Below are 14,474 nucleotides of genomic sequence, written 5' to 3'. Positions count from 1 at the left end.
GCTAAAAGATAAGCAACATCATGATAACCTTTAAAGAAAAACATTTCTTCGTTACAACTGATACAAATCCTGCAATAAATATGCAGTGTGTCTACTTCCTGCTTTCATGGAAGCAGACATAGGGCTAACATCTTGTGTTAACAAATTAGCTGCTCTGCCGAGGCAGCCAGCTGACACAGCTGAGAGATCACATTACTGTTGTGATTAGTCAGATGAGGGGAAATTAGACTGGCCAAACTGTCTAAATACATACAAGGTGCATTTCCCTATTCTTTCCTCCTGTCCTGTGCAAGAGTTCAGGTCCACTTTAAGGAGATTGTTGCTATCTGAATGCAGAGGTAGGGTAGGCGAGTGGGCTGCTATGCGATAGTGCTGCATTTAGTGGCTGTGCTAGCCTTTGGTTCAGACCTGACAGTATTCACACTACAAATGCTACATTTCTCTTCATGAGGTGAATCAATAATTTGCAAACAAGGGCTTAGGTAAGTAATTATTTATAGACCTAATTTACTTCTGGATTGCCTTTTCTAATTTGCAGAAAACATACATAGACATATAGCTGGAGGGTGCATTGCCAGTAATCTCCAGTGTCCCACCAGCCCCTGTAATAACACTGTGGCAAAGCAGCAAGTAGCTAATTAGGGCTATATTGTTGCATAAAGCACTGATGAAAATATGCAGCAAACATCCAGCTACTCATCTCTAGAGGTTTTATACCTCAGTTTCTATATGCCTGATGACACTTATCCTGTGCTGATGCAGCCAATAACAGTTCAGAGAAAGACAGGAAACGGAATGCTATCAGTCTGCATTAGTTGCTAGACAGCAGTTCTAAGACCTAAGAAGAGTGAATTTTTGACAGACGATCAGGTATGAAGGAACTAAGTATGTCACTACAAGAACATGAGGCTTTTATAGAATATCAATCAGCAGGAAGCATGCACTGAAGTGTGCATTAGCTGCCAGAGATAGAGATTTACTTTATTCAGAAAAACCTAGAGAAGGAGAATTTAGTTAAATCCGTTTCATTTGTAAAATGTTTGCAGTCCAAAGAAGCAAAATGGATGCATGCGCGCACACACGCACACATGCATATACACACACTATAGTATGAGGAGATGTGAATTTATTGAAAATTACATAATCAAATGACTTTCCTCCAAATACACAAACTCAAACACCATAAATCCTTGCAGTGCCAAATGTGTCCAAACATCAAACTGGCTATGATCTAGAGTTGTTAGGGCCAATATTATTGATATGCAGCTTCTATGTCATTTATACTTGCTGATACCATTACCCCACCCTTACCCTGCTCTCATCTATCCCTTCTCACAGGAATTATATTACCTGTTCAGGTGGTAAAATCAGGTGTTATGAAGAAGATATGGGTGGAACCAATTCTTGAGTTTCAAAGAGGGTTTTACTGGTGGAAAAATTACTCCAGGGCTCTATAAAATCTGGAAGCTACATTTTAAGGACCACTATTGCAAACAAATTCTAAAACTAAAAGTACACGTGTCCACATACATTGCTCTCAAAGCAAAATGCACTGTAAATTACTTTTCCCATGTTGCTGTTGCTTACAGTAGGTAGTAAAAATATGACAGATCTGACAGGTTTTGGACTAGTCCATCTTGTCATGAGGATTAGAAAACAGAAAACCGAGGGCCCAATATAGTGTAGTATGTATTAGAAGAGGGAAGATGAAATGAAACACAAGTATTATACTTACAAACCAGGGTTACCACAGAGGCAACCACTGTAAATGCTGGTGGGGAGATTAGACCTGTCCCCACTAAGGAATAAGATGTCGATCTATGTGGATAGAAGAAGGAGGGTGTATCACCCTTCCACCAAGGGTGGATAACTTACTTTGTAGAGGTGTACACAGGCGCCAAAAGAGTAAAATATGCTCTGGGGTGCCAAGCATAGACTGGACCCTGAGCTGTGTGTTACTCCTGTTGTTTTATTGCCTGATGAAGCGGGATTGTGCTCGTGAAACGCGTTGCCAGTTGTCACTAGGAGTATGTGAATAAATAGTTTTAACTAAATCGACAGCATCGTGTCTGTTTGGAGTGGCAGGTCCACCACCGCCTCCTGAATGCTTTTTAGATGATTTTAGCATATTTTACTCTTTGGGCGCCTCTGTACACCTCTACAAATCTTGTCATGGGGGTCTCAGTATTTCCTTTATTCTTTACAAAAGCATTCTTAGGAAAGGATCTATGCAAAGATGCTGGCTGACCTCCCTACTCATTTGCACACTATTTTGGCAGTTGGTCTCAGCAACTGCCGCTCAATAGGTGCTTTTGAAAAGAAAATCCTGAGAAACCCCATGAGGAATTCTGTCAGATCAGATTTTTACAACCTACTGTAAGTGACAGACACATAGGGAAAAAGTAGTTTATAGAGAATTTTACTCTCAGAATCAGAATCTTTATTATCGCCAAGCACAACTGGGTCGTGCCCGGAATTGGTCTTGGCACGTACAGGGTACTGATACAGGATATAGATACAGATACAGGACAAGTCAAGCAGTCAGAAAGGAACAGAACATTATACCAGATGCAGAGAAAGACAATGTAGCATAAGTTACAACACAAAAAAACACCCAAAAAAACACCCAAAAAAGACAGCTTGAGCTAGGGCAACATCTATCCACGTGCAGAGTACCTCAATACAGTACTCTCAGACAAATGTCAATTTTATATGTATGCATACACATGTATTTTACATTTTTTTTTCATGATAGTGATCCTTTAATAGTAAAGGAACACTCAGATATCCAATCTTCCAAGTAAATAGGTAAAAAGGTCCATGTTTTATACTCTATTTACTGTAAAAAGTTAATAAAAAATACACATGCTTTATTTGAAATATCTATACATTAAACAATACATCAATAAAATTATTTTAAAAACTATTTCCACACCTTTTCATTTTTTTTATTTGTCTGCACTCTTCTTGTTCAACTATATACTTCTTTCTTTTGATCTGTGTTCTAAGTTTATATATCATCTTCTTCTTTATGGTTCTTTTTTTCTCTTAACATTTTCTGTAAACCTTCATAAATTCTTGTTTTCTAACTTTCCTTTTTGTTCTTCTGTCCATTCTTCTTTTCATGTTTTTTTAATTTTGCAAATGACCCACAAAAAACAGTCCCCACTTGAGGCATCCCAGTGCAATAGTGAGCAGGAGCACTATGTCTGCAGCTCATTTGGATTTCCCACTGAGTTTTCTTATTGATCTATTTCTGTGGATCAATAATAATTTCATCAGAAAATTCAGTTAAAATCCCAACAAAAAAAATCTAAATTCAAGGTGAGGAAATATTTTGAAATGAGCAAACATTGAATAAATAATGTCTAAATTAATATTGTACAAAATAAGCAACTGTATTAATTAAGCCGTATTCAGTCAAGTTCCTCTTTAAGCACCAGTTGCCATATATGTACTATGGCAGATTGTTTAGCTGTAAGAAGAGCAGGCAACCATTACTCTGCAAGTCACATGATCATTATGATCACATGTCCAGTAGACACACAGACATTAACAGGTCTGTCCCTTCCTCAGTACTTTGTATTGTAAGGAGATACCATATTTCTGGCAACTTCATATTTATCTTTGTCCAAACAACTCCCTCAAAAAGTTGAAATACAATGTAACCCTTTACTTTAAAAAAATACACCTGGGGAGGTGAGGGGTATTGTTACAGTTGGTGATCTTATTGGGAATTATAAACCTCTCTCATAGTCCCATGCTCAAAAGAAATATAACCTTCCCAGTTCTTATTAATGTACCTGCAGCTTAGAAGGGGGTTCTTCTTAAAAGAGTGAAAGAGGGTCTGGAGATAGAGTCTGATGGGATAAAACTAGTGAATTACATTCCTACACTCATAGGCAGGGATTGATATCCCTTATGTACTCTTATGTGTGGTATCCAATGTTGGAAGAACTCTTCCCAGCAAGGCACAACTGGCAGGGACACCTAGGGACCCCTTGGACTTGTAGAGGAATGGCTAAGGCATCTGTCAATTGTATTATTTGTGAAAGGTGTTATAGGATTATGTATGACTGGTACCACTCTCCAGCCCGTTTACATAGTTGGGGGCTTATTTCCTCTGATGCTCGATTTAAGGGGTATGACCAGAGCATAGATCAGACTCATTGTTGGTGGCTTTGCCTTTTCATTAAAGAAGCATGGTATGAATGCTTTCTCTTAGCATCTACGGTTTTAGGTGTCCAGATATTTCCTGACCTGTGGGTCTGTTTTGTTGCACAAGAGAGTGTCAGCACTGACTATAGCCCAACATGTTTTCCTCTCACAATTCTTTTTTCTACTCAGGCCCTGATTGCAGAGGTCTGGAAGGTCCTTACAGTGAATGTCTCTGCTCTTAATAGTATTCATCTTCTAGAGCAAATCACCCATAACCTCATTGATAAGATCTGATCCCCCAGTCTAACTTGATTACGGTTAGTGGGCTTTTCCCTGCAGGGAAGTCAGGGTGATTTCTCCAGTAGTGTTTTTATGCTTTAATTTATTATATCTCCTAGCTTCATTTGTGTTTCTGGCACTGTATGTATTCAGTGAGATGTATGCATATCATGGGTTTCTATTGTGCATATTCTCAAGCAGTTTTGTTGCCTTGTATTGTTTTGTTAAAATGGTTAATGGAGTTTAGCTCTCAAGTTTGTGTTAGCTATGCTTTAAAGTTTTTTGTCAACTGTAACTGTCTTTATGTATTTAAATATGGCATTTTTAGAATTCTCTTTGAATAAAAAAATTCCCTTAAAAAAAAAACTGGACAAATAATATAAGATTTAAATTAATCATAAACCACTGCATCTGTTGATAATTTCATAATAAATTACTAAAATATATATCACAACCCAAAAAGCTTGTTTATGTCAGGTAAACCATGTAACAGCTATGATCAGAAAATGTGTCACACCTCTAGAAGCAAATAACCCCCCTTGATGCTGAGAGTTGGCTGTACCGATGTTAGTGAAGTGGTAAAACAAGTTAGTTTATAAATTAATGTCACTAAAATCACATTTCCATTTTGATGTGCAACCAAAAGAATTACCATAAAATTGTATTTTTTGGCAGGCATACAACTTTTTGTAAAGTACTTTCCACAGTTCTCTGCCCATTGATCATGTAATTGAGTGTTTTCATTGCAGAATAAAGTTTCAGGCATCTTAAGCTCTACATTCCTGCTGCTTTTATCTAGGTGTTGCACAGCAAAGAAATGCCAAAGATGTCATGTTGTTGTGTTTTTAAAACATTACAACTGATTATGTAAATAGAACAAACACTTTCACGCACGTAGCACGGCACCTTTTCAATATCTTTAAGTGAATAATAGGTAGATAATATAATTTTGAAAAAAAAAACACAGACCATAGACGTGTGATAATTAAATATTTCATAACCAATGTTAGGAGCAGATTTATTAAGAGCTGTGCACTATCCATGAATTTTATTTTTTGAAATCTTGTTCTCCAGCTTTTTCTAAGACTTTATTTATAAAAACCTGAACAAGTATGTTTTTCTGGCCAACTAGGCTTAAGAGAATATAAGTACTGTATGGATACTAAAGTGGGAAAAAAGCATAATTTAAATGGACAGATTATGAAAAGGTCATACATAAGCAAGACAAAAGAGCAAAAACAAAAGCCTGACTTGCATGAATTAAGGAGCTAAGGACTACCCAGGCAGCTCATGGTGACCCAGAACCACCTGTAAGGAATAAATGGCTTCAAATGCCCCTGAAGTGAAAAAAGGTGCTCCTAGGGGGTACTTACCTTGGGAGGGGGAAATCTTCTGGTTCCTAAAGAGGTTTCCCTCATCCTCCCCTTCAGACCCATTCCAGCAGTGGGGGCCCAAAAAGTCAGCCGACAATCGCTTGTCAGTGTTGCGTGCAGATGCAGAAGCAGCTTTCTGTTCAGGCTGTAGTGGAATAGCCAAGGTCCGCAGTACTTTACAGGCACAAGACTTCTGTGTCTGCGTAGTATAGAGGACTTCATCGAGCTTAGCTATTTCCACCAGAGTCCATGCAGAAAGCTGCTACTGCACCGACGCAGTCAGCATACTGATCGGGGGTCCCAGCACTGGAATGAGATGGCACAGAAGGAAGGAGGAAGCCTCATTAGCATCCAGAGGCTTCCCCCTCCCAAGGTATCAGTTTTTTGTTAAAGGACTTACGAGGCCAAAATGACTAAAAAAGCCAAGTACCTGCAAGATGTTTAAATGCATGGAGGACCCCGTCCGCGCCCTCCGTGCAGTTCCGCCGGGTCCCCTTCCTGAGATCGCCGTCCGTGCCGATCGCGACCCCACAGGCCGGGTCGGGCTCTCGTTCCGCTCCCAATATGGCCGCTTCCTCTGGCCGCGGCTGCGTAGTCCGCCTGGCCGCGAGTGCGGCTGCGCAGCTCTATGGCCAACCCCTCCGATCCACGCTACAGTGCCAGAGGAAGCGGCCATATTGGGAGCGGAACGAGAGCCCGACCCGGCCTGTGGGGGTCGTGATCGGCACGGGGGGCGATCTCAGGAAGGGGACCCGGCGGAACTGCACGGAGGGCGCGGACGGCGTCCTCCGTGCATTTAAACATCTTGCAGGTACTTGGCTTTTTTAGCCATTTTGGCCTCGTAAGTCCTTTAATTTAATTACAAGTTAACTTTAAATAAACAATAATACCCTCTATTAAAGTGTAACTGTCGTACATAAAATTAAAAATCAATTCTTTAATTTTAACTTGTAAACAAGTAATAAGGATGCTAACCAGGCAATCCAAAAGTTAAACATCACTATTACTATTACTATTCTTGTTGATAAATTCCCCAGTTTACCTGACTCTTAGTTGCAGGAAGTTGCAGGGCATGCTGGGTCATCCTTTTTTGCTTCTCTACTTTCCCCTCAGACTTAAATATATGCAGCCTGATTGGCTGAAGCCTCTTTCCCTCCTGTTTTCCCTTCCCACAAATCTGTTCCTCTCTGATTGGCTAATATTTCTCATGCTAAGACAATGCACTTTCTATTGCAGAGCTGGTGGCAGTGCCTGAAGACTGGTAGGAGGGCGGGCAACGCATACACAATCAGGCAGAGGAGAGTAAAGGAGGAAATGACATCAGAATTGGCTTTAAGATAGACATAGTTAAGGTGGAGACGCCTAAGAAGGATTTTCTTTTTTGTTTCTATAGAAAATTCACTAAAATCAAAACTTTGACAGTGCAATACATATGTTATGTAAGTAGATTTTCTGAGATATTATGGCTGACAACTCCTCTTTAAAAAGCAATGCTAAGTGTAATGTTGCCATCTTAAAATCGAAGGTATTTGCGATAATTCAGCTGTAAGTAAGCAACTGCTTTCCCATGATGCATCACTCCTGAATATGCAAATCATCTCTTTATACCCTTGATAGCAAGGCTGCAAATCCAGAACCGCTGGCGTGTAGTGTATAATGAGCCTGTAGCTAATACATTTATTAGCTATAGGCTCACTATACACCAGACATTCTGGATGTGCAGCTGTTGGGCTACTGGCTTCAAGGTTCTTCAAAAATTATAAAATATAATGGTATCTAACTAATGGCTCCTGCTGACAGACTTGAATGAGTTCATCTTTTTAATCTACATATCAATTAATACACAGTTTCTTGATGCTTTCACATCACTGTTGCTTAGTACAATCCTTTATTGAATCAGCCCACTTGAGCCGAACATTGAGTGCTCATCTAAATGTCATAGCGAAGACTTGTAGCACTAAGAAAACCTACATACCTGTATTTATCAACATTCTTGTAATACGTTTTAATGCCTTGCACACTTGTACTGCTATTCCTTGTTCCAATGTTAACAAAACATTTATTGATCTCCACCCAGGCTCAGATGTATAAGGTGTCACAAAGTACTGTAGCTAAATACCGTCTGGTAAAAATAGATAGTGTATTTTAAAGAATTATCAGATTTACTGCATTGAGACTAACCATTATTAAAAGTAGCCAGATGGTAAGAAATGCTAAAAAATTCATCATAAAAATAATTTTACTTAACACATCTTTAACTGCTTTTGTATAGCACAGCTTCCATCAAAAACTGATCTAACATACCACTGCTACACAAGCCCTTTTATATTTAAACTAGTGGACCTAAGCCCGTTTAAAAACGGGCTAGGTCTGTCACTGCGCATGCTCCTGCTGCGCACGCACATTTCTGCCGCACTCACACGATGCGCACGCCCGCCGCGCGCGTGCACGATGCACCCACCCGCGCACGCCTGCCCATCCGCCCCTTCGCCCATCCTTGCTCTCGCTCTCCCTCAATGTCTCTGCGTCTCTGCACATGCGCAGAGCGCATGTGGGACACACACAGGTACACGAGACGCAGAGACATTAGGGATCATAGCTGGCTCCAGTCTGGAGCCAGCTATGATCTCCTAGATATGGAAGATGATTCAAAGAAAACTTATTTGCAACTATTGCAACAGTATGTATCTGTAAAAATTCAGTAAACATTTAGGCTAGGTTTCATTTGTGCGGCGGCATGCGTCTTGCGAGACGCGATGCCGGCACAGCTGCTGCCTCTCGCAGCCGAATCCCTCTAGCCGTGCTATGCGCGGCTATGGGATTCGGACAGCTACGCACAAAATTATGCTGCAGTGCCTCAGATTTTTCCTCGGCCATGAATTCGGATGGCTCTCATAGACTTCTATAGGCTGCTGAAATCCATCCGAATTCGTGGGCGGGGAATCAGCCCGGATTTGCAGCAGTGGAAACCCGGCCTTAGTTACAGTCAATGTTTCATTTACATGGTTAGAGGCTGTGCACATCTAAATAGATCTTTGGATGTGTACTTTCTGCTTTTCAATTCTGGTTTACTAGTTTCTGAGGTACATACCTGCAACATGCATACAGGCAAAGAAGCTAATACGCCAAAGAGCGGATTTATTATTTTTCCACCCCCCCCCTTAGGCTAGCTTCCTTGTGACTACCCATCTATGTGAAGCTGCCCCTTCCTTTTTATGTGCAACCCCTCTTCCATGTGGAACATCCATGCACAGTAGCCCCACTCTTTGACAAATATCTCCATTGGGCAGGATTCTTTCATGTGCTTCTCCCCATTTCCTGTGTTCCTTTTCTATTTTACACATCATGTTCCATATGCAGCAGCCCACCTTGCTGTCCAAGACCTGGGCCTTCATGGCCTTTCTAAAAATTCAACCCTGAGAACACTTAATCTGTATACACATTCAGGGACAGTGACTTTCAAAATATTAAGCCCAAGTTTGACTGCTTAATTGCTCAAGATATTTAACTACTTTTTGACAGTACTTTGTTTGTCAACCATTAATGTTAAATGGGGCTGTGGTCAAAAGAATGACCACAGTTCTGCTAGGACACTGGGTCATAGGCATGCCTGGTGCCATATTCAAATACAGTACTTCCTCCTTCCACCTCAAGAAGAGCAACACCTTAAGAAAACCTGGTAACTGTAGAAATGAGTGTGTTTCCCTTAGAGCTCCCCAATTTTTGTATTTCTTAAGCATTGTATTACAGGAAATTAGCTATAATGTGGCACTACTGATAATAATAACCAGGGCTTTACTTATTCTGCATCTAAAGCAGTGTTAGTGGTATAATAATTACCTTTGCTCATCCAGTCCTTTGCAAACCTAATAATGCATGCTGAAGTATAAGTTGAAATCTTTGATAAATTTACCCCAAGCTTGGGTTTTGATAGCCGCATGAGTCTGTGCTCTGCTTTGATTAAATCACATCTGCCCATCATAATTTGGCTATATCAGTGTTGCCCAAAACTGTCCTCAAAGCCAACCAGCAGTACGTGTTTAGGAGGTGGGATAGTTAGTGTCTCAGCAGTCTTGTCGACTGGGCTGGGAAACACTATGCTACATCTTGGCTTTTAAAAAGCTCTGGTAGATATTTTTGAATTATGGGAGTGAAGTTCTACAGCTATATTGCTGCGGTGTCCTTATAAATGATATTTCTTACATGTTTAACTGCTTTTGGAGCAATTTTAATACCTAAAAATGGTACTTCATGTATTACCCTATCGATACTTGTCTAATTATGGTATAAAAATTCACTCTTTAAAACATTTATATTGTCTCTTGAAAAAGAGCTAAATTCTCAACATACTGTAAAATATATTCTGGGTTATTAAACATTCAGCTAAAAGCTTGATAGCAATACTGAACAAGAAAGTGGACAGGGCAGCCCTGCCACATACCTTTACCTATGAGTATTTTTGGAACAAGTTTCCTCCCCTTTTAATTATAGATAGAGGTATAGCATAGGTACATAGTGAGAAATTGCCTTGGAATGACATGTGCCTGAAAACATTGTGGAGCAATACTCCGTTTATCCATATGAAGCTCTTTTCTGAGTCCTCAACCTGTATGGCAACTAGAAATAAACAGGTCCTTGACAATTGTCTCTCTCTAAGATGCATAATTTTTCTAATGTTTGCTGCGGTTGCGTTTAGAATTCATAAGAGATACAGGGAGATAGTATCATGGATCAACAGGATTTTTTTTGTTTTTTTCAGCACAATGTTTATATGAGCTGGACAAGTAGGTGAGTAATAGTTGTTTGATATTATGATATTGTAAAACATTTCTCAGTGTGTCTATTATGTTTTCTCCTACAGTTTACCAGCACCATGCACCTTACGGTTTTCTTTTTCCCCACTACTTCCTCCAAACATAGCCGGCCTTTGACCTGAGTGACTGGAGCGGCCGCTCAAGGCGCCGGCTTCCAAGGGGGCGCCTGTAGCTGGCTACCTATACTGAGGGCACCAACACCTGACTTCCTATACTGGAAGGACCTAACTGTCCCACTGATTGTATTAATTAATATTCCTGTAAGGTTCTAGCCTTCATTTTTAAGTGTATTCAGGATAATGCACTCTTTCCATCCATTTTGTGGTTATTATTAGTATTTTCTGTTATACATATATGATGTGTCACAGAGATCTGAGCATTTGGCGTGATGTGTCACGACTTCAAAAAAGCTTGGGAACCCCTGTCCTAGGAGGTAACTCAGGTGAAAAGGTGAATTACATATGGGCCTGTGTGTGTGCGCGCGTGTGCACACGTGAAGAGGATGAAGGGGGCACCAAAATCAGGTTTCGCTCAGGGCGCTGTGAAACCTAAGGCTGGCCCTGCCTTCAAATTAACTTTAAGACTTAATGCAGGTCATCCTGCGGAAGTTTGAGCAATTTTAAGGTCAGTAGCCAAACTTCCCTTAATCCCTTTCCTCAGGATCATAGAAAGTTGGCATATGCAATGTTTGACAATGCTCACTGAGGCAGGGAACACATTTGTCGCGCGTGTTTTTCTGCATACTTTTCCTGCATACTTTTTCTGCACACCAAGGGCCTGATTCACAAAGCGGTGCAAAGTGTTTGCACGCGAGTGAAAACCCCTTTATCACGCCTAAACTCAGTTTAGGCATGATAAGAAGAAACTCGCGCGAATTTTCCGCGCGCAGGTGCGCGCGCTGCACCCGGCGCTAAGCCCTATGGGACTTTGCGCGCGCACATACGCGCGTACGCGCGGTAGCTTCGCGCGAGTTAGAGCACAAAGCGGTGATAACTTTGCTAGTGCAAAGGTGATCACGCCTAAAGTCTTTTAGGCGTGATAACTGAGTTATCACCGCTTTGTGAATCAGGCCCCAAGTGTGTTTCTATGCAGGAAAAAGCGCACGTTTTTTCACAGCAGCTGATGTAATTGATAGAGATTTTTTGTATGCCAATAATAAAGTATATTTTGTACAAGCACATGAAGAGATGAAGGTTATTTTTTTGTGTGTTGTCAATTGATAGAGAAAACTGACAAAATGAGCAGAGCCATCATGCGGAATGTCATTTTTTTTCTGCGCGCGAACAACATATTAAGTGTGAACTAGCCCATTGATTAACATGAGTTCTCAGTTTTTCTGTGCAGAAAATGCGCACGAAAACAGTCAACTGTGTTCCCTGCCTAAAGGCTTTCATTCTCTATTCTGATCCAGTTTTAACTGATTTACACAGGCTTTTCATTTTCACAGTATGATGTATTCCATCTCCCTATTGATAAATTTGCTGATAGGAAAACCTCCTTGTTATCATACTTAACGGACACCATTTCTCTTGAATGCTTTATGTTGGTTAAACATAATTTACAGTTTTATATAGTGACTAGCCATCACTTCCTATATACTTCATCTATATTATTTTTATAATTAAGTTAAGCTACTGTTGCTTCCTTGCTTACTTGTTTATGCTGCAGTAATATTTCTTTACACTTGTAACTATCTTGCCTCCTAATGCTGATTTTGCAGCTTTCTGATGTAATATAGGGCCCTTAGCATGTTTTGTGTTATTGTATCCAGTGTCTAACCACCAACTGTTAATTGGTTGCCTGAAATAATTGTCCATTAATAAATTGGGAACATCTAAGTATTGATTTCTCTTAGCCTTTTCCGAAAACAATACAAATATATGAAGACTCTCTCACTTTTGATACCACATATTATTTTACACACACACACACAATTCTTTCAAAAATGTGTGCACATGAGAAAAAAAAATGGGTAAATGCCCTATCTATTGGATGTATTAACCTCCATAAAGCAGTTATTAAGCACCTGATTCTGAGGGCTGATTATCCTTTTATTTGAAACCTGGCATCCTATACTCCCGAGGCTCAATTACTTTGTTACCTTCTTTCAACACATAGAAAATAAACACTCATTTATTTCACTAAATGAGCAGTTCTAGCAAATCCCCATGGATATTGAGGATTCATATTTTTCCATGTATTTCCAACACCCTGGCTCGTTCACTGATCAGACTAACATACTGTAAATCATGTCACATCTCCAACTCCTTCACCCACAAAGAGCAAAAGTAAGGCAATTTTTCATTTACATTTAAGTGAACCTTAACTGTAAAAAAAAAAAAAAAAAAAAAAAAAAAAAGAGCTTCACTTACCTGGGGCATCTATCGGCCCCCTGCAGCCATCCTGTGCCCTGGTCCTCCGCCACCAGCTAGCTTGGTTTTTGCCAACTCGGAGTTGGAGGGCCGCCACGCGTACCTTTGCACACATTCCCGCTGGTGCAGAAACTTATCGTGGAGATTAACACATACAGTGCACCTGCAACACGTAAAAATGTACGTGTTAATCTCCATGATAGCTTCCTGCATCTCCGGGAATGCATGCAAAGGTACGCCTGGTGGCCCACCGACTCTGAGTCGGCAAAAACAAAACTATCTGGTGGCGGGGGACCAGAGGAGCCATGAGTGAAAGAGGGCACAGAATGGCTGCAGGGGGGTGGTAGATGCCCCAGGTAAGTGAAACGTATTTTTTTTTGTAGGGCAAAGGTTCCCTTTAAGGTTTAATATTTAATTCTTATCGTGATACTAAAGTGAAATTTAAAAAAATAAAATCAGATACTCACCCATCCTTCCCTGTCCTCACTTGGTCCCCTCGTTCCAGTGCTGTCACTTCCATTCCATGTATTTGACCAACTGGCTGAACACACCTTTGAGGGCCCTCGGAAGGCTTTGGAAGCACTCGTGTCTCTGAGTGCTCCCAAAGATGGATGGTGCCATACTGCACATGCGTAAATGAGCACTCACGCAATACAGAGCCACCCGTCTTCAGGAGTACTCTGAGATACAACTGCTCCCAAAGCTTGCTGAGGGCTCCTTGAGGCAGCAAATTCAAATGGTGGACAGCTTGGGAACCAGAACAAAGAGAGATGACTGCGAAAGGTGGCTGGCTGGAAGAGCAAGCACACACATACATCACACACACACATATATGACACATATATGACACACATATATATATATATATATATATATATGACACACATATATGACCGCATGCTTTTCTCAGGCTTACAACAACAATGTACAACAATAAAAAGATGAGTGACAGAACTCCTCTTCTGTAGCTCAATTCAATATCTGCAAAAAATTAAAACATGCTCCACATAGTGCATTACTGTATATATACACAGAATATCTTTTCTCCCAGTGACAATGAGTGCAGCACACGTGATCATTCAGGCAGGGAACACACTACATGCGTTTCTGCGCGTTTTGCCGCACTAGTCAAAACGCACAAATTACCATACTGCCGCATATAATGTTAAATAATAGGAGGCTAGAAAACGTAATATTTATTGCGTGTAGGATAGCGTTTTTAATGTGCGTTTTGAAATCGCTATCCTTTCTGCTTTTTTCCGGAGATATTTGTACGGTATGCAGGCGATTCCTCTACAGCACAGAATCGCCTGCGGGTAACATGTGCGGCTATTCAAATTAGGGTTTGTGACGTGTTTCCCCTTCCTCTCTCCGTTGGCGGCAAAGAAAAGAAGCGCCATTGAGTGTGCTGGACTGGTTTGTCCATACCATACATATCATTGTGTGGTAGAAAAGGTCACACAGTGGTAGTGAAGATG

The 14,474-nt window shown here is 40.6% G+C and overlaps 1 protein-coding gene and 1 long non-coding RNA gene across 7 annotated transcripts in view; one reads left to right on the top strand and one right to left on the bottom strand.

Moving 5' to 3' along the window:
* GRM8 (glutamate metabotropic receptor 8) overlaps positions 1 to 14,474 on the bottom strand; it is a 1,285,400-nt gene that overhangs the window by 1,093,110 nt on the left and 177,816 nt on the right. The gene's annotated exons all lie outside the window — the stretch shown is intronic.
* LOC137563657 (uncharacterized) lies at positions 2,319 to 10,599 on the top strand. The gene is made up of 3 exons (XR_011030401.1): positions 2,319 to 2,376; positions 7,047 to 7,162; positions 10,570 to 10,599. It is a non-coding gene; the product is annotated as an uncharacterized lncRNA (long non-coding RNA).

The sequence above is a fragment of the Hyperolius riggenbachi genome, chromosome 3 (genome assembly GCF_040937935.1).
Source record: "Hyperolius riggenbachi isolate aHypRig1 chromosome 3, aHypRig1.pri, whole genome shotgun sequence".
NCBI lineage: Eukaryota > Metazoa > Chordata > Amphibia > Anura > Hyperoliidae > Hyperolius > Hyperolius riggenbachi.
This window is presented reverse-complemented; position numbering and strand designations above follow the sequence as displayed.